At 44.1% G+C, this 25,705-nt stretch overlaps 1 protein-coding gene across 6 annotated transcripts in view; it reads left to right on the top strand.

The window, feature by feature from the left end:
• dpp6a (dipeptidyl-peptidase 6a) overlaps window positions 1-25,705 on the top strand; it is a 1,472,261-nt gene that overhangs the window by 838,158 nt on the left and 608,398 nt on the right. The window lies entirely within an intron of this gene.

Genomic DNA, 25,705 nt, shown 5'->3' with positions numbered 1-25,705 from the left:
TCATTTAGTTAGCAGAAAGACAGCACCTTTGACAGTGCAGCATTCCCTTGGTATTGCATCAGGTTAACTGCCTGGGATGTATGCTCAAGCCCTGGATTAAACCCAGAATCTGCTTACTGAAACAAACTTGCCACTCTGAACCCTAGCTGAAACACAGGTACATAAGTGAAGGGATAATTGACAATGAATTGTTCAGATTACAATTTTCATATTATTAATCTTTCCATTGTTAGAAGTGATCTGAATTGCAGGTAATTTCCTCAGTATTTAGGTTCTGGTTTCTAATAGGTTTATAAATGCTTTTGTAGCCCAAGAGAGGACCATATTCCTGTTGCAGTCAATATGCGTATTGGTTTAATTATCGTAGCTGCAAACCACTCTGTTTCTATCAATAAGGAGACTTATGACAAGAAAGAGGATTTCTCTTTATCCTTCATTCATTTCATGGCCATTATCAAGAATGTAACCAAACACTTGCAACAGGAAACAGGGTTTTGGTCCAAACCAGTCTGAAAATCTTACCTTAACCTACTTGACTCCTCCCCACATACTTTAATTATTTCTAACTGTCTCTGCATCTGCTTGTACAGTCCAATTTACTGCTATAGTTTGCTCCACATATTCATTTTCCATATCAAACAGTCATCTAAATCTAGATCTCCCTCTTTGAGTGCTTGTTTAGAGAAGCTTAATCAGTACCAGTTAATATTAAATACAGATTGGAGTTGGGCATTTTGCCAGATGAATCATTCAAAGCCTTGAACTGATAATCAGATACCAAGAGGTAAAACCTCACCATCACAGTTTGACAATTTAGATTCAATCAGGAAGTACGAAGCTCATGCTGTTAGATTGTTTTAATAACTTAACTGCTGCATGATGTACTTCTTTTAGGGAAGATATTCTGCCAACTTTACCCAACTAGGTAAACAGGATGTTATTGATAGGAAACTCGGTAGCCAGAGGGACAGACAGGAGATTCTGTGACCGTAAACGGGAATCCGGGATGGTGTGTTGTATCTCAGATTCCAGGCTCCAGGATGTCTCAGAGCAGCTGCAGAATGTTCTCGAAGGGGAGGTGGAGCAGCCAGACGTCATTCTGCACGTAGGCACAAAAGACATGGGTAGAAATAGGGATGAGGTCCTGCAGAGTCATTACAGAGAGCTAGGAGAAAAGTTAAAAGGGACCTCGTTGGTGATAATCTCTGGATTACTTCCAGTGCCACATGCTAGTGAGGGTAAGAGCAGGAAGATATGGCAGACGAATGCGTGGCTGAAGAATTGGGATTCAGATTTTTAGATCATTAGGATCTTTTCTGGGGCAGAGGTCACCTGTTCAAGAGAGACAGGTTACACCTGAACTGGAGGCGTCCAATATCTTGGGTGGCCAGGTTTGCTCGTGCTATAAGACAGGGTTTAAACTAGATTGGCAGGGGAGTGGGATCTCAACAACAGGAAGGCAAGTGCAAGGCTCGAAGGAACTATATATTAATCAGAAATAGTAAGTTGAAGAGACAGGTCAGGCTCGAACATAACAGGGAGCAAGGAATGCTTGTTGGACTAAATTGCATTTATTTCAATGCAAGAGGGCTGACAGGTAAGGTCAATAAATTCAGGGTGTGGATAGGTATGCGGGACTGGGGTTTTATAGCCATTACAGAGACATGGTTCAGGGACGGATAGGACTGGCAGTTTAATGTGCCAGGTATTTCAATGCAAGAGGGCTGACAGGTAAGGTCAATAAACTCAGGGTGTGGATAGGTATGCGGGACTGGGGTATTATAGCCATTACAGAGACATGGTTCAGGGACGGATAGGACTGGCAGTTTAATGTGCCAGGGTACAGGTGCTTTAGGTGTGACAGAGGTGGTGGAGGAGGGGAGGGGGAGTTGCAATTTTGATTAAGGCGAGTATCACATCAGTCATCAGAGATGAAATAACTGAAGGGTCACCCAGTGAAGGTTTGTGAGCAGAGCTAAGAAATAAGAAAGGGATGTTGACATTATTGGGGTTGTACTGTAGACCCCCAAATAGTTAACAGGAATCAGAGGAACAAATATGCAGGGAGACTGGGGAGACTTGCAGAGGCAATGGGGTTGTCATAGTTGGGGATTTTAATTTTCCTAACGTGGACGGGGACTGCCAAAGCATTAAGGGCTGAGATGGGTGGAATTTGCCAGTGCATTCAGGATAGTTCCCTCAAGCAGTATACAGAGGGTCCTACTCAGGAAGGAGCAAAACTTGACCTACTCCTGGGAAATAGGGCAGGACAGGTGTCAGTGGGGGAGCACTTTGGGATTAGTGACCATAGTTCTTTAAATTAGTTATGGAGAGGGACAAAACTGGTCCACAGTTCAAGTTCTAAATTGGGGCAAGGCAAATTTTGATGGAATTAGACAGGACCTTGCAGGGGCTGATTGGAGTAGTTTGTTTGCAGACAGATGGCCTCTGGCAAATGGGAGGCCTTTAAAAGTGAGATAGCTAGAGTTCAAGGTCCATATGTTCTTCTGAGGGTGAAGGGTAAGGTTGGCAGGAATAGGGAACCCTGGATGACCAGAGATATTTAGGCTTTGACTAGAAAAATAAGGAGATATGACTCAGGTACAGGCAGCTTGGATCATGGGAATCCCAGGAAGTATACATGGAATACAAGAGTTTACTGAAGAAGGAAATGAGGGGGAACGAAAAAGGGGCACAAGATAGCCTTGGTTGAGAAGATTGAGATGAATCCAAATGGGTTCTTTTAGTATATTAAAGGGAAAAGAATAACTAGAGAGAGAATAAGGCCCCTCAAAGACCAAAGTGGATGTGTGTGTGTGTAGAATCACAGGAGATGGGCGAAGTTCTCAATGAACATTTCTCCTCTGCGTTTACCGTGGAGAAAAACTTGAAGACTTGGGAACTTGGGAAAGTTAGTGGTGATATCTTGGGGACAGTCCATATCAGTGTAGAAAAGGTGTTGGACCAATTAGAACGTATGAAGGTGGATAAATCTCCTGGTGGATATATCCAAGAACACTGCAAGACGATAGAGAAAAAAATTGTGGGGGCCCTGGCTGATATGTTTGCATCATCATTAGCCATGGGTGAGGTCCCAGCAGACTGGAGGGTAGCAAATGCTGTGCTATTATTCAAGAAGGGCTGCAAAGAAAAGCCTGGGAATTAGAGACCAACTTAATACCTGTAATGGGTAAGTTACTTGAGAAGATTCTGAAGGATAAGATAAAAATGCATTTGGAAAGACAGGGTTTGATTAGGAGTAGTCAGCATGGCTTTGTGAGTGGGAGATCATGCCTCACAAATTTGTTGGAGCTCTTTGATGAAGTGACCAGGAAGATTAATGAGGGTAGGGCAGTAAATGTACTCTATCTGGATTTCAGTAAGCCCTTTGATAAGGTTTCACATGGTAGATTGCTCTGGAAAGTTAGATCACATGGAATCCAAGGAGAGCGGGAAATTGGACACACAATTGACTTGATGGTAGGAAGCAGAGGGTAATAGTGGAAGGATGCTTGTCGGACTGGAGGGCTGTGATTAGTAGAGTGCCCCAGGGATCGGTGCTGAGCCCATTACTGTTTGTTATCTATGTCAATGAATGGGGTGAGAATGTAAAAGGCACGATTAGTTGCTGATAACACTAAAGTAGATGGTATCATGGACAGTGAGGAAGGTTATCAGAAATTGCAGTAGGACCTTGATCAGCTGGGGAAGTGGGCTGGAAAATAGCAAATGGAGTTTAATATAGATAAGTGTGAAGTATTGCATTTTGCTAAGTCAAATCAAGGTATGAGTTTTATTGTGAATGGTAGCATCTTAAGGAGTGCAGTGGAACAGAGGGACGTTGGAGTTCTGGTTCACAGTTCTCTGAAAGTGGAGTCACAGGTAGACAGGGCAGTGAGAAAGGGTTTTGGCACATTGGCCTTCATCAGTCAGGGCATTGAGTATGGAAATTGGGAAGTTATGTTGCAGTTGTACAGGATGTTGGTGAGGCCGCACTTGGAGTATTATGTTCAGCTTTAGTCAGCTTGTCATAGGAAGGATGTTATTAAATGGGAAAGAATGCGGTAGAAATTTGTCAAGATGTTGTCTGGACTCACTGGTCTGAGTTATAAGGAGAGGTTAGACAAGTTAGGAGTCTTTTCTTTAGAGCCTAGGAGACTTATGGTGGGGATCTTGTAGATGTGTATAAGATCATGAGAGGCATGGATAGGGTGAATGCACTTAGTCTATTTCCCAGGATTGGAGAATCAAGGATGAGAGGGCATCAATTTAAAGATAGAGGGGAAAGGATAAATGGAAATCCTTTTACACAGATGGTAGTATGCATATGGAATGTGAGGCCAGTGGAAGTGGTTGAGCCAATTAACATTTAATATTTAACAGGTATTTGGACAAATATATGGATAGGAGTGGATGAGAAGGATATGGGCCATGTGCAGGGAAATGGGGTTCGCGTAGATGGACATTTTCGTCAGCATGGACCAGTTTGGGCCAAACTCTGTGCTGTAGAACTCTATAACTAGACCTCTACATGACTCAATAGAATTCCCACAGTGTCAAAGTAGGCCCTTCAGCCCATATTAACCCTCCAAAGAATATCCCAACCAGACTTAGTCTGTTCCTGCACTTCCAATGGCTAATTCACCTGGCCAGCACATGATGGGCAGTTTAGCATGGCCAATCACCTAAACTGCACATCATTGGACAGTGGGAGGAAACCAGACTACCTGGAGAAAGCCACCACAGACACAGGGAGAATGTGCAAACTCCACTCAGGCAGTCACCCAAGGCTGCAATTGAACCCAGGATCCTAGTACTGTGAGGCAGCAGCACTAACCACTGAGCTGCCAGTCCCTTTCCCATGTGGTTGGACCTTAACACTTAAATCCTGAGGAGTCTTGTTGACAGGCTCAATGTGGAGAGGATCTTTCCTCTTATGAACCTGTGGTCACTGTTTTAAAACCACTAGCCTTTAGAACCCCCTATTTGAAAATGTGGTGAATGTAAAGACCTCAATTATTTTGAAGGCAGGGTTAGACAGAATTTTATTAAGGAAGGGTTGAAATGTTGAAACTTTATTGCTGGAACAGCACAGCAGGTCAGGCAGCATCCAGGGAACAGGAGAATCGACGTTTCGGGCACAGGCCCTTCTTCAGGAATGAGCAGAGAGTGTTCAGCAGGAGAAGATAAAAGGTAGCTTTTATCTTCTCCTGCTGAACACTCTCTGCTCATTCCTGAAGAAGGGCCTGTGCCCGAAACGTCGAATCTCCTGTTCCCTGGATGCTGCCTGACCTGCTGTGCTGTTCCAGCAATAAAGTTTCAACTTTGATCTCCAGCATCTGCAGACCCCACTTTCTCCAGGGTTGAAATGTTATCAGCAATAGGTAAGAATATGGATTGGAGATTGCAATCAGATCAGCAATGATCTAAATGAATGAGGCAGCAGGCCTAAGGGCCTGAATGGCCTACTCATCCGAATTCATATGCTCACTTATCCCGAAGTGGCCCAATAATGCATCATAGAATTATACAATACAAAAGAGCCCTTCAACCATAATGACACTAAATCTACACTAATCCCACTTTTCAGTACTACACCCATAGTCTTGAATATATTTGAAATTCAACTGCTCATCCAATACTTTTTAAAGGTTATGAGGTTACTTGCTCAAATACCTTCCCAATCAAAGCCTCCACCACCCTCTGGGTGAAAACATTTTTCCATAAATTCCCTCCAAAATTCCTGCCTTTCACTTTGAAGGTGTGCCCCATGCTTGACTATTTAACAAAGGGGAATAGTTGCCTCCCATCTGCACTGTCAGTGCCCCTCATTATCTCATACATCCCAATGAGATCCTCCCTCAGCCTCTCTTTAAAGAAAACAACCTGAGCTTATCCAACCTCTCGACGTAACTAAGGCAATCCATCCTAAGCAACATCCTGGTGAATCTCCTTTGCAACCCCTCCAGTGCAATCACATCCCTCCTATAGTGCAGGGACCAGAACTGCACACAGTACTCCAGCTGTAGCCTAAACAAGCTTTGTACGGCTGCAGCAAAACCTTCCTGCTCTTATAATCAATATCTTGACTGATTAAGGCAATGTCCCATTGCCATGTGAACAGACCTCTCAGATATCAAATTTGATCTTTCTCAGCACCTTCTCTATAGCTGTAACACTGTATTTTGAAGTCTGTTCCAGAACATAGAACATAGAACAGTACAGCACAGTACAGGCCCTTCAGTCCTCGATGTTGTGCCAACCTCGTATCTACTCTAAGATCAAACTAACCTACATACTCTTCATTTTCCTATCATCCATGTGCCTATTCAAGAGTCGCTTAGATGTCCCTAATGTATCTGACTCGACTACCACCACTGGCAATGCATTCCACACACCCACCTCTCTCTGTGTTAAGAACCTACCTTTGACATCTCCCTGAAATCTTCCTCCAGTGACTTTAAAATTATACCCCAATGTGATAACCATTTCCACCCTGGGAAAAAAGTCTGTGGCTAACCATCTATCTATGTCTCTCATCATCTTGTACACCTCTATCAAGTCATCCCTCATCCTTCTTTACTCCAATGAGAAAAACCCTCATTCCCTCAACCTTTCTTCATAAGACACGGTCTCCAGTCCAGGCTGCATCCTGGTAAATCCCCTCTGCACCCTCTTTAAGGCTTCCACATCTTTCCTATAATGAGGCAACCAGAACTGAACGCAATATTCCAAGTGTGGTCTAACTAAGGCTTTATAGAGCTGCAGAATAACCTCGCAGCTCTTAAACTTAATCCCTTGCTAAGGAACGCCAAGAAACCATATGCCTTCTTAACAGGTCTATCAACTTGGGTGGCATCTCTGAGGGATCTATGGGCGTAGACTCCAAAATCCCTCTGCTCCTCGACACTGCCAAGAATCCTGCCTTTAATCCTTTAATCTGCATTCAAATTTGACTTTCCAAAGTGAATGACTTCACACTTTTCCAGGTTGAACTCCATTTGCCACTTCTCAACCCAGCTCTGCATCCTCTCAATGTTGCGTTGCAACATACAATAGCCTTCCACACTATCCACCACTCCACCAACCTTTGCTTCATTGGCAAACTTACTGACTCAACTTTCCACTTCCTCATCCAAGACATATATAAAAATCACAAAGAGCAAAGAGCACAGGTCCCAGAACCAATCCCTGCAGAGAAACACTGGTCACTGAACTTCAGGCTGAAAACTTTCCATCTTCTACCACCGTCTTCTGTGGCCCAGCCAGTTCTGCATCCAGGTGGAAGTGGGTACTGCAGATGCTGGAGATTAGAGTCAAGATTAGAGTGGTGATGGAAAAGCACAGCAGGTCAGGCAGCATCTGAGGAGCAGGAAAATTGACGTTTTGGGCAAAAGCCCTTCATCAAGAATTCTTTAATCTTGACAGTTCTTTAGCCAGATAGCCAAATATCCCTGTATCCCATGCCTCCTTACTTTGTGTGTGAGCCTACCATTGGGAACCTTATCAAATGCCTTGCTAAAATCCATGTACACCACATCCACTGCTCTACTTTCATCAATGTGTTTTGTCACATCCTTAAATAATTCAATATGCCCCTCAAACATCATGCAGACTGTCTCTAATCAAACTATGCTTTTCCAAATAATCATATATCCTGTCTCTCAGAATCCTCTCCAATAATTTGCCCACCACTGATGTAAGATGGACTGGTCTGTAATTCCCACAGTTATCCCTGATCCCTGTTTTGAACAAGGGAATAACATTTGCCACTCTCCAGTCATCTGGTACTACTCCAGTGGACAGTGAAGATGCAAAGATCATCACCAAAGGCGCAGCAATCTCTTCCCTCGCTTCCCGTAGTAACCTATAGTTCCATTACCCTGATGTACTTTTGTAAGGTTTGATTTGATTGGATAGCACGCAAAAGAATACTTTTCACTTTATCTCGGTATGTGTGACAATAATAAATCAAATCAATTAAACCCGGGTTCGATTCCCACCTCGGGCAACTGTCTGTGTGGAGTTTGCACATTCTCCCTGTGTCTGCGTGGGTTTCCTCCATGTGCTCCAGTTTCCTCCCACAATCCAAAGATGTGCAGGCTAGGGGAATCGGCCATGCTAAATTGTCCATAGTATTAGGTGCTTCAGTAAATTTAGGGGAATGGGTCTGGGTGGGTTACTCTTCTGAGGGTCGGTATGGACTTGTTAGGCTGACGGGTCTGTTTCCATACTGTAGGGAATCTAACCTAATCTAATCTAATAACTACCCTATTAACCTACCCTGCCACCTTTCGGGATCTGCAGACAAGCACACCTAGATCTCTGTTCCTCTGAGCTTCTCAGTGTCCTATCATTCAGTGAGTTTAACTTGATATTCCAACTGTACAGTGGGAAACAGTGAAGATTTGAGTTGGGGGGAGGAGGATTGTGTAGTTAATAGCTGACATGAACATACAACCAACTAAACAAAAAGTAAGTGCTAACTGTCTATATTTGGCTTTTCATTGTTTGTTGGGGTTGTATCAGTGTGCATGGTTTTGAACTGATAACCTTAAACAGACAGTTTAATGAATAGCTGAATGCTTGAAAACACTGCGACACTGACTCAGCAGCAGGTCTCAGCTGATCTGCTTTTCCCTGTCCTGACTTGATAAGGGCTTTAACAGCTAATATGTGCACAGGGACTTATCTTTGGGGATGAAATGAATCTTTAGACTGTTAATTCATCTACTGGGTTACGACTGTCTTCTCTGTGCACACAGAGTGGCTGCTTAGCACTCCCAGCAATAAGCAAATAAAAGCTAAATATATCCAGTGGCATACTTGCACAGAATTGCCGAGTGTGTGCAGCCCAGGAAGAGGCCATTAAGCTGAAAAACTCTGTGATGGTGCTTTGTAACCCCACACAAATCTTACTCCATGTATTCTGCTTCATTCAACACTATTTGATAAGATAATTAAGTGTTTCTTCTGACCAAAAGTTCATCAAAGAGAATCTGATGCTTCAAATGTGGCTCTGAGACACCTCTCTGTGCACAGCGTTGTTTGATTAGCCCATCTGAGAGAATGTCAAGTGAGCTGCATTGATTTTTGTAATTATGCATTCAGTGTTCATCAAGTGAAGTTGTAGGTTTTGGGTAATTAAACATTTGCTATTTCAGCCCCATACCTATTGGCAACACACATTTGTCGACCAGGTTAGGTTGTTGGGAATGGGGTTGGAACACTGTACTATGGAGAAGTCTGGCCATTTTTATACAAATCCATCAGGGGCTACTTAGAAAGAGGTCAACATTAGTTTCTACTAATTTGGGTTCTCTCCCACCTGGGAAAGTATGGGAACAAAGGTAAAAGCTGGAAAACAACTTAGTTGGTCAGACAGCATCTGTGGAAAGAAACAAAGTTAATATCTCAGGTTGGCAACCTCTCGTCAGAATGAATGAACAATGTACTACAAACGATATAGTTAGGAAGTTTGCAGATGACGCTAAAATTGGAGGTGTAGTGGACAATGAAGAAGGTTGCCTCGGATTACAATGGGATCTTGATTCAGATGAGTCAGAAAGCTGAAGAGTGGCAGATGGAGTTTAATTTAGATAAATGTGAGGTGCTGCATTCTGGGAAAGCAAATCTTAGCAGGACTTATAGACTTAATGGTAAGGTCCTAGGGAGTGTTGTTGAACAAAGAGACCTTGGAGTGCAGGTTCATAGCTCCTTGAAAGTAGAGTCACAGGTAGATAGGATAGTGAAGAAGGTGTTTGGTATGCTTTTCTCTTTTGGTCAGTGTATTGAGTGTAGGAGTTGGGAGGTCATATTGCTTCTGTACAGGACATTGGTTAGGCCACTTTTGGAATATTGCATGCAGTTCTGGTCTCCTTCTTATAGGAAGGATGTTATGAAACTTGAAAAGGTTCAGAAAAGATTTACAAGGATGTTGCCAAAGTTGGAGTATTTGAGCTGTAGGGAGAGGTTGAGCAGGCTGGGGCTGTTTTCCCTGGAGCTTCGGAGGCTGAGGGGTGAGAGGCTGAGAGGTTTATAAAATCATGAGGGGCATGGATAGGATAAATAGACAAGGTCTTTTCCCTGGGATGGGGGAGTCCAGAACTAGAGGGCATAGGTTTAAAGTGAGCGGGGAAAGATATCAAAGAGACCTAAGGGGCAACTTTTTCACTCAGAGGATGGTACGTGCATGGAATGAACTCCCAAAGGAAGTGCTGGAGGCTGGTACAATTGCAACATTTAAAAGGCATCTGGATGGGTATATGAATAGGAAAGGTTTAGAGGGATATGGGCTGGGTGCTGGCAGGTGGGACTAAATTGGGTTGGAATATCTGGTCAGCATGGACAAGTTGGACTGCTGTTTCCATGCTGTACATCTGTATGACTCTACGACTAAATCCTGAAAATCTGAAATAAAAAACAGAAAGTGCTGGAGAGTCTCAGCAGGTCTGGCAGCATCTGGGGAGAGAGAGAAGCAAGGTTATCACTTTGAATCTGATATCCCCTCTTCAGAACTAATGAAGCATCATATTGGACAAAAATCAATGTTTATCTCTCTCTCCACTCTGTTTCTCTCTGCCTGTGAGTTTCCCCAGCTCTTTTTGTTTCAGTGTCCACAGTAATCTGTTTTTGACTGATTTGAGATTATCCAAACTTATTTCATTAGAGCTCTAAATAGTGTTCATTGACATCTCATAGCAGGATGCTGTATCCCAATGCTTTAATCCCTACGATTTAATCCCTATGATTTAATCCCTACCTTTTAATCCCTATGATTTAATCTGGTGCCAACACTGAGCCTGTCTCTAGACATGTAGAAGTTGGTCCTTGCTCTTGTGATGCATGGCTAAGAGTAACATTCAATTGCTCACCTGAACTGGCACTCAAAAGAAAATTGTGTAAGTGTCTGAACAGGAAAATATTCCAGGTTATTGTGGAAGGAAAAGGGCGTTTAACAAATTGGATAATCTACCAAAGAGGAATAATGGATTTCTTGCGCTGTATTTTTTGTGATCACTTGATGGATGTGATGTCAACTCTCACAGGCCTGTGAAATACCTATAACTGTTAGGGTGGTCACAGGTCTATTGGAAAATAAACTCAGCCAATGTTTCTGCACCCAATCACCATCCAGTGCTCTGTGACTGAAAGCATGCGCAAGTTGACATTGGGTTAAAGACAGTTTTAAAGGAGTCTGAGATAGTGTCCCTACCTGTGACCTGGGTTCAAGTCCCACCTGCTGTGCAGGTGTGGAATAACATCTCTGAACAGCTTGATTAGAAAATATCTTTTAAAGAAAAGACAGAATCATTCACAGATCTGACGCTTGACACAGTCACCTAAGAGTCAAGGTGAGTCACCTAAGAGTCAGATTAGGATGCCACAAGTATCTTTCACACAGTCAGTGACAGAGAACAAGCATCTCTGAGAGATGGGAGCGATGTGGGATTGTCCTAAACTGAAGCCTTTTTTGTGGCTCGGTTTAACGCATTCCCTCCAACATTATGTCCCTTAAACCAGAGATCTGTTCATATTCCTAGTTTGTGCCAGGTATGAAGCAGTGGGAAGAGTTTTATTCATTCACAAAAGGACTTTGTCGGACTTTCTGCTCTTGAGAACTTGTTAGCATCCATCCCTGGTAGATGTCATTTTGCACAGGTGCATGGATGGAAAGATTTGGAGAGATATGAACCAAATGCAGGCAAATGGGACTAGTGCAGTTTCGGAAACCTGGTCGGCAGGGATAAGTCAGGCCAAAGGGCCTATTTCCATGCTGTGTGACCCTATGACTGTGGGGGACAGGGCAAATGTTAAAAGCTAACATCCAATACCAGAGGGAGATAGAAGAGTGATCTGAGCAACTGCAGCATGAAATGACAGGATTCTTGGCAGTGTGGAGGAACAGTGCATAGATACCTCAAAGTTATCACCCAAGTGGATAGGGTTGTTAAGAAAGCATATGGTGCTTTGGCTTTCATTAACAGGAGGATCGAGTTTAAGAGTCACAAGGTTATGCTGCAGCTCTACAAGACCCAGATGAGACCACACTTGGAATATTGTGTCCAGTTCTGGTTGCCCTATTATAGAGGGTGCAAAGAAGGTTTACCAGGATGTTGCCTGGACTGGAGGGCTTGTCTTGTGAAGAGTGGTTGACTAAGCTCAGACTTTTCTCTCTGGAGTGAAGAAGGAAGAGAGGTGACTTGATTGAGGTATACAAGGTCATGAGAGGCATGAATAGAGTCAATAGCCAGAGACTTTTCCCCAGGGCAGGATTGACTGGCATGAGGGGTCAGAGGTTTAAGGTGTTAGGAGGAAGGTATAGCGGAGACGGCAGAGTTAGGTTCTTTACATAAAGAGTTGTAAGCGCATGGAATGTGTTGCCAGTGATGGTGGTGGAAGCAGAGTCATTAGGGGCATTTAAGTGATTGCTGGACATGCACATGGACAGCAGTGAGTTGAGGGGTGCGTAAGTTAGGTTATTTTGTTTAAGCTTAGGAATAATCCTTGGCACAACGTTGTGGGCCGAAGGGCCTGTTCTGTGCTGTACTTTTCTACGTTCTGCGTTCTATGAAATGGTTTATTGTGGTCAGTTATCCAAGAGAATGTGTAAATAATGGATCAGCCTATTGTTCATATATTTCACCCCTGCAAATTACAGGTTAGAGTGGATTGGATGATCAGGTGAGAGGGCCTATGAGCATGAAAATTCTTTTCGGAAAAGAACTTTCAAATAGCCAGATTTTCTTTATAGAATCCGTACAGTGGGGAAGCAGGCCATTCAGCCCATCAAAGAAACAGCAACCCTCCAAGGAGCATCCCTGCCAGGCCCACCCTATCCCAGAAACCATGTGTTTCCATAAGCCACCCATCTAATCTGCGCATCCTTGGGCTGTGGGAGGAAGACAAAGCACCCAGAGGGGACCCACATAGACCCAGAGATAATGTCAAATGCCACACAGATAGTGACCCAAAGGTGGAATTGAACCCAGGTCCCCAGTGCTGTGAGGCAGCAGTGCTAACCACTGAGCCATCGCGCCACACTATGGGAGGCAACTTGGACAATGTTGTCGAAGACTGAAAGTTACCTGTTCAATCAAGAACAAGCTGACCACAATTAATGCATCGTTGTTGAGTGCTTTCACAGCACTGAAAAGGATCAGCAGAAGTCAAGCAAATAAGGCATGAAGTGATGCGAAGCCTTGTCCCTGTGAACTGAATCAATTTGCAGGGACTGACAAACACTCAGTTGTTGCCAAGATCAAGCCTTTTTCACCTTTAATTCGTGTCTTTATGTTACAGAATCAATAATTCACTTGATCACAGATAGCTGATGCAAGCAGTCCCAAGTTAAAGGACGACATTGAAAGCATAAAAGGTTGCAGGCAAAATTACTTTGGAGAGAAAGGACTTGCTAGGGTGCTGTAGAAACATCAAAATATTGGAGCACAAGTAAGTCATTTGGCCCTACAAGCCGGCTCTGCCAAGCAATATGATCATGGCTGATTACAGCTCACAGCCCCTGTTCTCGCTTTCTCTTTGATCCCTTTAGCTCTCAGCACTATATCTAACTCATGACTAATGGCATCCACAGCATGTCCATACACTTTTGATGCGGTATGTGCTGGCACACTATGTACGTATTCAGTGGACATTCATAGGAGCTATATGATGGATTCCGATAGAAATCACAGTCATTGCCCATCCCTACTTGTCCAGAGGGCAGTTTCAACATTGCCGTGGGCTATAGTCACATATAGGACAGATCAAGGAAGGGATGAATTAAAAACAACATACTTCTGTAATTTGTTTAGTGTCCGTTTTCATGTACCTTTGCCTGTTTAGGTAGTGCTACCCCAGTGACTGTATAATGTTTGTTTATTGTCTTTCAGTGGAGAAAACTGCACTTAGCTTAGGGAATACCGCTGAGCAATATCAAATGTGGAAAGGCTGCACCACTTTGTTATGTGGGGCTGGGTTAGCGGCTGGCGGTAGCACCTTGAGAGATATAAGTAAAGTCACCACAGTCCCAGGGGAACACAGGGCTGCTGTCTCATCCAAGAGCAACACCTGGTGATGGTTTGACCTGAGGGGCAAAGTTGAATTGACAGAAGCTTCATGCTGACATCAGTCAGTGTGGGAATTGAACTTGCACTGTTGGCATCACTCTCCATTACAAACCAGCTGTCCAACAAACTTAGATAACTGGGACATAGTGAGAGCTGCAGATGCTGGAGAGTCAGAGTGGATAAAGAACGGAGCTGGTAAAGAAAAACAGGCCAAGCAGCATCAGAGAAGGAGGGGAGTCGACGTTACAGGTCATCAGGAACTAAATGACTCTCGGAAGGCTGACAAGTTCCTGGATCATGGCAGTACTCTGCAAATTGTTTTCTGCCCTATCAATTTCCTCATTTGAGTCCTCTGCTACAAATCTTGGATGCCTTCTGGCAGGCTGCAGTATCCATGGCTGAAAATGTGTTGCTGGAAAAGCGCAGCAGGTCAGGCAGCATCCAAGGAGCAGGAGAATCGATGTTTCGGGCATAAGCCCTTCTTCAGGAATGGCAGGCTGAAGAAGGGCTCATGCCCGAAACGTCGATTCTCCTGCTCCTTGGATGCTGCCTGACCTGCTGTGCTTTTCCAGCAACACATTTTCAGCTCTGATCTCCAGCATCTTCAGTCCTCACTTTCTCCTGCAGTATCCATGGCTCCTGTCCTGGCTGTGGTGCATTTCTGTCTGATGTCTCAAGGAAGACAAATCCTGTCTCTTCACTCTCCTCAGATACATGAGCAACACCTGTGTTTGTGTTGGTACCTCAGAAAGTGACAGTGCTTCAATATTGCCGGTGATTGTTTTTCTCAGTTCTCCTCCACAGCCTGGCCAGGTTGGGTATCTGAGAGGACAAGACATCCACAAAGCTCAGTTTGTGACTCGAAGGCGGGGTGAGAGTGTTGGGTGGGGAAAACTAGAGCTCAATGCTTAGACCATCGCTGCTTTGTTAGTTGGAAGAGGCTGTGGGATGATGGGGAAAGAGCATTCTGCGAAGGACTTTTAGATTTGAGAATAGTGGAATCTTCTTTGGTTTCAACCACATCTTTGTCTACACCCTGAGTAATGTACATTCCAGGAATGATCAGCCCCCTCTATAGTATTTGGTGCATGGAAGTCTGCAGTCCTTTTTTACCATCTGGCTGAGTTACCTTATCCTGATTGAGAGAGCCACGATGTGGAGGTATTGCTGTTGGACTCGGGTGGGCAAAGTCAGAAGTCACACAACACCAGGTTATAGTCCAACAGGTTTATTTGAAATGGACCACTGATTGTAGTGGAGATCAGTAGAACCTTGATTATCCGAACGAGACGGTAGGGAGTATTTTGTTCGAATAATTGATCATTCAGATAACCAGAAACAAGCGGTACTTTGAGTGCCGGTTATCCGAACATGCCTTGGTCATCCAGCAGTGCAGGCCATAATGTCGTTTAACTGATAACTGAATGCTGATTGCCTAATGCAGTTTTTATGGGACCTTGAGATCTTGTTCAGATAATCCGAAATTCAGATAATTGATGTTCACGTGATCAAGGTTCTCCTGTATGTTTGCATAATGTAGCTGTCATGGTTCAGTAACTGGCAGTTTGTACAAGCTGTGAGTTGTGGGTGTCTGGTTTGCAGAGTGCCAGCTATAGGGAGGGTGAGGAATGTTGGCTGAGTCCTGATGATGAGGTTGTCTGGTGCTTTGAGGCTGTGGCTTCTGGGGCAATTGGTGAATTGAAGGTGCACTCTCTGACGTGAGATCATTAAACTACTCAAGGCCCTGCAATTGAGTCATAGGGTCATGGAGATGTACAGTACTGAAACAGACCCTTTGGTCTAACTCGTCCATGCTGACCCGATATCCGAAACTAATCTAGCCCCACCTGCCAGCACCTGGCCCATATTCCTCCAAACCCTTCCTATTCATCTACCTATCCAGATGCCTTTTAAATGCTGCAGTTGTACTTGCCTCCACCACTTCCTCTAGCAGCCCATTCCGTACACGCACCTCCCTCTGTGTGAAAGAGTTGCCCCTTAGGTCCCTTTTATATCTTACCCCTCTCACCCTAAACCTATGCCCTCTCATTCTGGACTCCCCCACCCCCTGGAAAAGACTTACCTATTTATCCTATCCAGAGTTCTTGAGTCCAAATCATTGATTTCTGCTGCCAGCCACTGTCTCCAGCTATAATGCACATTGCCTTTGAGAAGAACATGTTAGCTTAAAGTTGTGCTTGCAAGTATCGACACTGTGTGGGGGGGGGGGGGGGCGGGGGCAGGAAATAAACTTTGGGCTTGGTTGCTGACAAAATGTCAAGATCATCCTAATAACAAGGCACAAAAAGATGCTGTGCTACTGATGTCACATTGAATTAATTGCACACTGCAGTCTGCCTGCTAATTTTCGAAACATCCAAATTAAACCCCGAACTCCTTGACCTTGTTTTCTTTAATAAAGTAATGCATAGTGCTACACTTTGCACAAAGGGATAGCCTTAAGTGTTCAGATGGCAGTAATCGAGATTAAAATGTTGAAAGACCAGCAAGGTAAGATACTGAAGGACGAGGGGAAATAGGGCTAATATGTCACGTTAACTGTTAGAAATTTCGAGAGAATAAACTTTGAAGCATCAAATCAACAATGTTGTATCGAAAGGATAAACAAACTAAATTTGTTGTTGATTAACATGATAACCAATGATAGCTCATCAGCAAACGCACCTTCTATTTAACGGCATGAGTTCTGTACCAGAGGTTTATGTTTTGCCACACAAGATTTTGTCAAAATAAATGCTGCTAGTTTTACCCTCATCAGATGTCTCGCCTACGTACATCGCGAAAATAAAATTTCACTACGGTTATTATTTCTCCCAAGGGATGAAGAAGCTGATTCAGATTAGGCAACACTTCAGATTTAGAAAGCCTCACACAGATTCAGATATCTTGATGGACTTACCGCTTTTCTATGGAGCAGGTTTTTGGAAAGTGCCATTTCTAGCAGATCCCATTTTCAGGATAAGCTACAGTGATGGGACAAAAGGACACGACAAGGAATTGCAAATCAGTTGAGATATTTAATCTCAGTGTACAGGATGATGGGTGCTGATTTACAGGCCAGAAGCAGCCTCGGACTACAGCATACATCGCACAACTCAGTGGAGGAAATGGGATTGGTGATATACAGCTGAGGTATATGCAGAACCATCAAGCTGTCAAGGTATTTAAATCCCTTTCCCTTTAAAGTTTGGGAAGAAAGCTGCTTACCTGTGTCTACAAAAAAAAATCATTCTCATGTCCTGGAGCTGGTTTTGAGGATAAACAGAGGTCTGCTAACTCAGCACAGACTGGGATTTTGCCTGGCTTTTGAACCTCACTTACTTATAGTCTTAACCAACTAGCCATTTCAGAGGAACTGTTTTAAGAATTCCAACTGAATGATGAATTATTTGAGACAAATAACTAGATCTAATTATACAGAAAGTAGAAGCAAGAGTAAGTCCATTCAGCTAGTCAACATGATCATGGCTGATCATATATTTCCACATCACACTCCTACTCTCTCCCGTTCCCCTTGACATCTTTAGTATTGAGAAATTGATCCATTTCTTTCTTAAATATAGCTTGTGACTTGTCTTTCACAGTCTTCTGTGATGGAGAATTCCTGCGATTCCTTGTCCTGGACCATCTGGCCAGTGGAAACATCATCACTACATCGATGATCTACCAAAGGATGCTATAAAAGTGGAGGCCTTTCTTTTTAATATGTTTCTGAATAAAAGCTGTGTTTAAACTAGCCAGTAACCATCACCAGCAGAACATACTGTCCTAGTTCATAGAATGCCTACAGTGGAGAAGCAGGCCATTCAGCCTGTCGAGTCTGCGCCGAACCTCCAAAGATTATCCCACCCAAACTTGCCCCCTTACCCTGCGTTTCCCACAGCTAATCCATCTAGACACTATGGACAATTTAGCATGGCCAATCCATCTAGCCTGCACATCTTTCAACTGTGGGAGGGAGCTGGAGCACCCGGTGGAAGCCTGCACAGATGCAGGGAGAATGTGAAAAACCTGTGCCATTACCCAGTGACGTACTTGTTTTTTAACTCAATAGCATTAGGGTTTGCCTTTTTTGTGAGATTACCTCTCTGTCCTGCTGAAGGAGCTGCCAAAGAGCAGACCCAGTAAAGTCAGTCTCTGACCACGTTTCAGTCACAAAAGACTCCTGACACATTCTTGAATCTTTGGAAAGTCACATTCTCCATCATTGTTACTGCTCTGCAGGGCAAAAGCCTTTTTGTTACTATTGTACTTCTTAGTAGCTTATTTGAGGAAAAGGAGAGAGGAATGGGACTAGCAGTGTCAATGATCATAAAAGGTGGAAGACATATGCCTTTGACTGTATTTCAATAGACAAAAGTGGGTACTGCGGATGCTGGAGATTACAGTCAAGATTACAGTCATGCTGGAAAAGCACAGCAGGTCAGGCAGCATCGGAGGAGCAGGCAAATCGACATTTCATGCAAAAGCCCTTCATCAGAAATGAGCTGATGAAGGGCTTTTGCCCAAAACATCAGTTTTCCTGCTCCTCGGATGCTGCCTGACCTGCTGTGCTTTTCCAGCACCACTCTAATCTTGACTGTAGTTCAATAGGACCTAGATATGAGAAGCATAAGGTAACATATAACATGAAAATCAGGTGGGATAACTTTGCAGATTCCCTGAGTTGAGAGGAGATACTGGGATATATTTATATTAAAACTTATTTCTAAGTTAGTGAAGGGTGACTGACAGCTCTTATTCAGGTGAAAAGCCAAGATCAGCATAACTGCGAAGTACAACCAAGGTGATAAAGGTCAATCAGTCTAACCTTGGTGGTGGAGAAACTATTGGAAGCAATTCTGAGGGACAGAATTAATTTGCACTTGGAGAGACAAGGGTTAATGAAGAATAGTCAGCATTGGTCATATCTGACTGAATTGATTGAACCTTTTGAAGGGGTGACTGAGGCGGGGACAATGTTTTGATGTAGCCTACTTGTACTTCATCAACATTTTTGATAAGTTCCCATGTGGGAGACTGACAGAAAAGGTGAGAGCCCCTAGGATCCATGAAAATTTGGCAAATTGAATCCACAATTGACTGAGTGGCATTAAGCAGAGGGTAATGGTTGAGAGATGCCTTTGTGACTGGACATCTGTGTCCAGTGGGGTCCCTCAGGGGACCCTTGCTGTTTGTGATTTATATAAATGATCAGACTTGAACGTGGGAGGGTTGATCAGTAAGTTCACAGACAACAAAAGTTTGATGGAGTGGTAAGCAGTGAGGATGATAGACTCAGCTGACAGTACAATATGGATGGGGGCCAGTCAGATGGGCTGGTCAGTGGCAAATTGATTTCAAGCCAGATTAATGTGAGGTGATTCACCTGGACAGGACAAACAATGCAAGGGAATACATGATGCATGGTGGTGGTGGGGGGGTGGCATAGATTTTAGTTAGGGAGTAGAATGTCTAGAGGAAATATAAGGAAGAATTAATTCACTCAGAGAGTGTGAGAGTCTGTATTTGATTGTGCACTTTGCTACACCAAGGCATACAAAGCTATGGGTCAAGTGCTAGAAAATGAGAAAAGAATAGTTGGATGGTTGTCTTTCACTGCAGGGCTTCAACAACGAAAGGCCTTTATCTGTGCTATGGACCTCTATGACTCTGGGACTCTAAGGTCAGATTCCAATGTCACCCAGCTCTGCAGCACCATCATCTCTCTTGCCCTCACCACTGCCTCGCTGTCTTTCAGCTACTTGTCCAGATTCCAATATCGGGTGAACAGAAAATGTTCCCAGTTAGATATATGGGTGAACTATTGCCTGTGATCTCTGTCACAAATTCCTTCATTAGCGGCCAGCTCGTCTCCAGTGCTGACCACTGTGTCTAGCTGAATCAAACTCAATAACTCAGCATCTGTCAAACCTCCCACCCCTTCATCTGTGATATCCCTTTAACTTCAAGATAGGACATAGTAGAAAAAAGCTCATCAAATCTTATCCTCTCTCATCACAAACGTTCAAACTTTCTGTTTCTATTTTATCAATATTACAGTTCAAATTTGAAACGAAGGCTCCATCTACTTGTTTCAGTGATTCAGATGAGCAGTAACAATTATGGTAGTGTTGGCTATTTGTTACTTATTCATGGATTGTGGATGTCACTGGCTGGACCAGCCTTTATTTCCCATCCCTAGTTGCCCTTGAGAAAGTGGGGATGAGCTGCCTTCCTGAACCGCTGCAGTCCACCTGCTGTGGGTTGACCCACAATGCCATGAGGGAGGGAATTCCAGGATTTTGACCTTGCGATAGTGAGGGAACAAAAAATTATTTCCAAGTCAGGATGAGTGGTTTGGAGGGGACCACGCAGGTGATGGTGTTGCAATGCATCTGCTGCCCTTGTCCTTCAAGATGGCAGTGTTTGTGTGCTTTGAAGGTGCTGTCTGAGGATCTTTGGTGAATTTCTGCGATGCATCCTGATTTGATTTTATTTAATTTGATTTATTGTCTCATGTACCTAAGTACAGTGAAAAGCTTTATTTGTGAGCATTACAGGTAGATCATAGTCAGCAAGAACATACAGATCATATGGTGCTTAGAGAGAGTGAGGTATACAGGTTACGGTGCATAGGAGGTGTGTGAAGCAAGGTCAACATTAACAAGATTAACATTATTTGAAGTTAGAGAGTCCACTCATCAGTCTAATAATGGCAGGGAAGAAGCTATTCTTGAACCTGTTGGTGCATGTGTTCGAGCTCCTGTATCATCTTTCTGACGGAAGAGGTTGTAGGAGAGCATTACTGGGGTGGGAGGGGTCTTTGATGATGTTGGCAACCTTTCCTTAACAATGAGAGGTGTAAATGGAATCCATTGATGGAAGGTTGGCTTCCATGATGGTCAGGGCTATGCACACAACCTTCTATAGTTTCCAACTGTCCTGGGCAGACAGTTGGCATACCAGGTCGTTATGCACCCAGATAGTATGCTTTCTGTGGTGCCTCTGTAAAGGTCAGTGAGGGTCCTCATGGGCATGTCAAATTTCCTGAGTCGACGTTTTGGCCGTTGCACCTGTGCTTGAAGTCCAGAACGGATTGCTGGTTATTGTCACTCCCAGGAGCTTGACGTTCTCAACCCTCTCAAGCTCCGTTCCTAGTACACACAGATTCTACTGAACATTGGTGGTGGAGAGAGTGAGTGCTAATGGATGTGGTGCCAAACAAGCGAGCTGCATTTCCTGATATAGTTATCCAGAAATCATGAGATCTCGTTTCCAGGGTATTATTCCTCTGTCAACAAAATTTGATGAAGTCTCTTGTTGATTTTGGATCTTTGCTGTGTACAAAATGGCTGTCACATTGCCTAAACAACAATGGTAATGACTTTCATTGTTTACGGAATGAAGCGTTGAACAAGTGTAAGGTTACATTTGTGTAACAAAAACAAAAACAGAAATTGCTGGAAAAGCTCAGCACATCCGGCAGCATCTGCGGAGAGAAATCAGAGTTAATTGTTTCAGGTCCAGTCGCTAATCTTCAGAACTGATGATTGCCAGGAGAAGGTTGATATTTCTCCAGAAGGAGTGGGGAGGGGGAGGGGGAGGGGTAAGAGTAAACAATAGGTGGAGATGAAGCCCAAAAAAAGAGGAAAAGAGTTGGACTGACAAAGGAGTGGGGAATGGTCAGTCTGGGGTAATGGATAGCTGCTAATGAAGACCATTAGTGGCTGACAATGTCTTTTGATGACCATGTCTGGTGTGTCAGGGTTAGAATAACAACATGGCCTCAAGCCCACGAATTGTTGAACTCGATATTGAATGCAGAAGGCTGTAGTGTCACCAAGCAGAAAATGAGGTGCTGTTCTTCCAGTTTCTGCCGAGCTTTGCTGGAGCACTGCAGCAAGCCCGAAACAGAGATGTCGGCCAGGGAACAGGGTGGTGTGTTGAAATGGCAGAATGTAGGTGTTCTGTGAAGTGGTCACCCAGTCTACACTTTGTTTCCCCAATGCAGAGGAGACCACACTGTGAGCAACGAATGCAGTAGACTAGATTGCGTGAATTGTAGGTAAAGTACTGCTTCACCTGGAAGGTGTGTTTGGGCCCTTGGATATCGAGGAGGGAGGAAGTAAATGGGCAGATGTTACATGTACTGCAGTTGCAAAGGAAGGTGCCTTGGGACCGGAGGAGTGTTGGGAGTGAAGGAAGAGTAGACTAGTGGGGACAAGGGAGGGGACAGGAATATGTACCTGGTGGTGGCATCTCACTGGAGGTGGCAGAAATGGCAGCTGATGATTTTCTGGATGTGGGATAGTGGGTAAGGACAAGGGGAACCCTATCGTTGTTACAGGAAGGAAGAGAGGGAGTGAAAGCAGAAATGCCAGAAATGGGTCAAACCCAGTTGAGGGTCCTGTCGACAACGGTGCTGGGGAAATCCGAGGTTGAGGAAGAAGGTAGACACTTCAGACGTTTCCTTGTGGAAGTTGGTTTCATTGGAACATATGAGACGGAGACGGAGGAGCTGGGAGAATGGAATGGAGTCTTTACAGGAAAAGGGGTGTGAGGATGCATCGTCAAGGTAGCTGTGTGAGTCGGTGGGTTTATAGTGGATATTGGTGGCCAGTCTATCCCCAGAATTGGAAACAGAGATGTCAAGAAGGGAAAGGAGGAGTCAGAGATAGACCAGGTGAAAGTGTGGGTGGGGTGGAAATTGGAAGCAAAGTTGATTAATTTTTCCAATTCCGGACAAGAAAGGGAAGCAGCATTGATGATGTCATTGATTTATCAGAGAAAAAGTTGTGGATGGGGGTCAAAATAGAACTGGAACCAGGAATGTTCCATGTGCCTCATGAAGAGGCATGACTGAGGCCCATGCGAGTAGCCATGGCCGTCCCTCTGACCTGAAGACAATGAGAGGAGTTAAAAGAGAACTTGTTGAGGGTCAGGACGAGCTCGGCCAAGCGAAGGAGGGTGGTGATGGGTGGGAACGGGTCAGGTCTTTGCTCCGGGAAGCGGAGAGCCCTGAGACCATCCCCGTGGATTGCATGTCCACGGTAAAGAGAAGGCGGCTGGAGCCTGCAAACTGGAAATTTGGAAACTGGTGTAAAGCGTCAGAGGAGTCAAAGACGTATGTGGGCAGTGACTGGACCAGGGGAGAAAAGACTAAGTCAAGGTAGAAAGAAATGAGTTCTGTGAGGCAGAAGCAGGCTGCAACAATGGGTCTGCCCAGTCAGTCCTGTTTGTGGATTTCCGAAAGAAGGTGGGAGCGGGCTGTGTGGGGCTGAGGCCTACAAGATTTGAGGTGGTAGAGAGGAGATCACCAGATGAAATGAGGTTAGTCACAATTGTGGATACAATAGTCAGATGTTCCAGGGTGTGGTCATGATCCAGGGGAGATAGGAGGAGGTATTTGAGAGCTGGCACCCAGCCTCTGCAGTATAGAAATCAGTACGCCAGACAACAGCAGCACCACCCTTATTGGTGGGCTTAATAATGAAATCAGTGTTGGATCTAAGTGCATGGAGTGCAGTCAGTTCAGAGGGAGATAGGTTGGATTGGGTGGGAGGAGTGAAGCAACCAATGTCACGTCGACAGTTCTTGATGAACAGACCAAGTACAGATAAATGGCTAGAGGGAGGGGTCCAGGGGGAGGGAGAGTGTTGGAGGAGGGTGAAGGGGTCTGTGGGACAGTGAGAGGACATTTGTCCAAAGAATTGGGAAGAGAGGTCAAGGTGGCAGAAGGAAAATTCATCTTGTGTCTGAAGTTCATTAAGATGGGGATGCAGAGAGATAAGACTGAGTACAGAACATTCAGCATCAGACAGCAGAAGGTCAGAAGGGAAACTATACAGTATATATGACAGGGGGTGGGCTTGGGAGAGGGGATAGAGTCAGAGGAAAGGGGAGGGTAGGAAGGTTCCGGAAGGCCACGGGTATCTGAGTTGTTGCATCTTGTGCTCCTTAAAACTTGAAAGGTAAAGGAAAGGTTTCTTGGTAAAAAAAAATTACAGAATTTAGTAAATTTACGAAGTTTTGAAGGAAGGAAGCAGACAAATTAAAAGGGATGCAAGCAAGGATATGAGATTTTGTAATTGTTTTGTTATGAGCTAATTTTGTTTCGGAAAATCTCATACCTAACAATTTACTGTGGGAGCTGCAGTCGAACACAGCAAATGTCATCACCCTTTCTTATGAGACACTAAACTGATTTGCCCATTCTAGCTGGTTCTATGAAGAGTAGGGTTCACGTCGCACATTGAAAGTCGAACCAGGGATTCTTTCAGTGTCCTTGATAGCATTCCAGGTCTTCGAGGAGAAAGTGAGGTCTGCAGATGCTGGAGATCAAAGTTGAAACTTTATTGCTGGAACAGCACAGCAGGTCAGGCAGCATCCAGGGAACAGGAGATTCGACGTTTCGGGCACAGGCCCTTCTTCAGGAATCCTGAAGAAGGGCCTGTGCCCGAAACGTCGAATCTCCTGTTCCCTGGATGCTGCCTGACCTGCTGTGCTGTTCCAGCAATAAAGTTTCAACAGCATTCCAGGTCTCCAGTGAAATAGATGAATTGACTATTCATAACATTTTCTTGGTAGAATTTTGATGTATGGTGGTGTGTCTGTTTATGAAAATAATCATTGCATTTCAAATCAATTCATCACCACTGAGCTGCTTTGGAATGTTGACAGGCTATGTGTTAAAATGTTATTTCTCTAATTCTTACCCAGATACATCAATGCACAGAGTTCAACACAAAGTAAAATCTGATAGAAATTCACTGCCTTCACCTTGACATTATACTGATAGATTTCAACTAATGTAAGTCGTTGCTCATGTTGAGATCTTTCAGAGAGGGACTTGCAAAGGCTCTTGCAAAATGTTCCCTCAGAACTCACTTAAATATTAGCAGCTTCTGTGGAGACTTATCCCAAAGGAATTTACATCATTGTGTTTGTCAAATAATTACTCCATGGAGTCATGAACCTAGGCTGATGCTGAATGTAGAGATTATATTCTAACTATAAGACTGGGAGCTTTTACAAACAAAAGATAAGAAATAACCTGAAGTTATATAGTCACTTCAATTGTGTGAGGTCATCCCAAATTGCTTCTTAGCCAAAGAGATACTTTTAGATTAGATTAGATTCCCTACAGTGCAAAAACAGGCCCTTCAGCCCAACAAGTCTACACCGACCCTCCAAAGAGCAACCCACCCAGACCTATTCCCCTCTGACTAAAGCACCTAACACTACGGGCAATTTATCATGGCCAATTCACCTAACCTACACATCCTTGGACCGCAGGAGGAAACCGGAACATCCGGAGGAAACCCACACAGACGCGGGGAAAATATGCAAACTTCACACGAACAGTTGCCTGAGGCGGAAACTGAACCTGGGTCCCTGGCACTTTGAGGCAGCAGTGCTAACCACAGAGCCACCGTGCCACCCAACTTTAAGTGTCATCTCTTTGTAATGTTGGAAATTCCGCCAATTGTAGCCAATTTGCACACAGCAAGATGCTTCAAATCAATCTGAAAATGACCAAGTAATTTATTTTACTGATGGAAGTTAAAGGATAAGGATTTTGCAGGAGGGGGTGGAGGTAGGGTGTCAGAGTGTGGTCGCAGGAATGGTGTCAT

This window comes from Chiloscyllium plagiosum, chromosome 5 (genome assembly GCF_004010195.1).
Source record: "Chiloscyllium plagiosum isolate BGI_BamShark_2017 chromosome 5, ASM401019v2, whole genome shotgun sequence".
Classification (NCBI taxonomy): domain Eukaryota; kingdom Metazoa; phylum Chordata; class Chondrichthyes; order Orectolobiformes; family Hemiscylliidae; genus Chiloscyllium; species Chiloscyllium plagiosum.
This window is presented reverse-complemented; position numbering and strand designations above follow the sequence as displayed.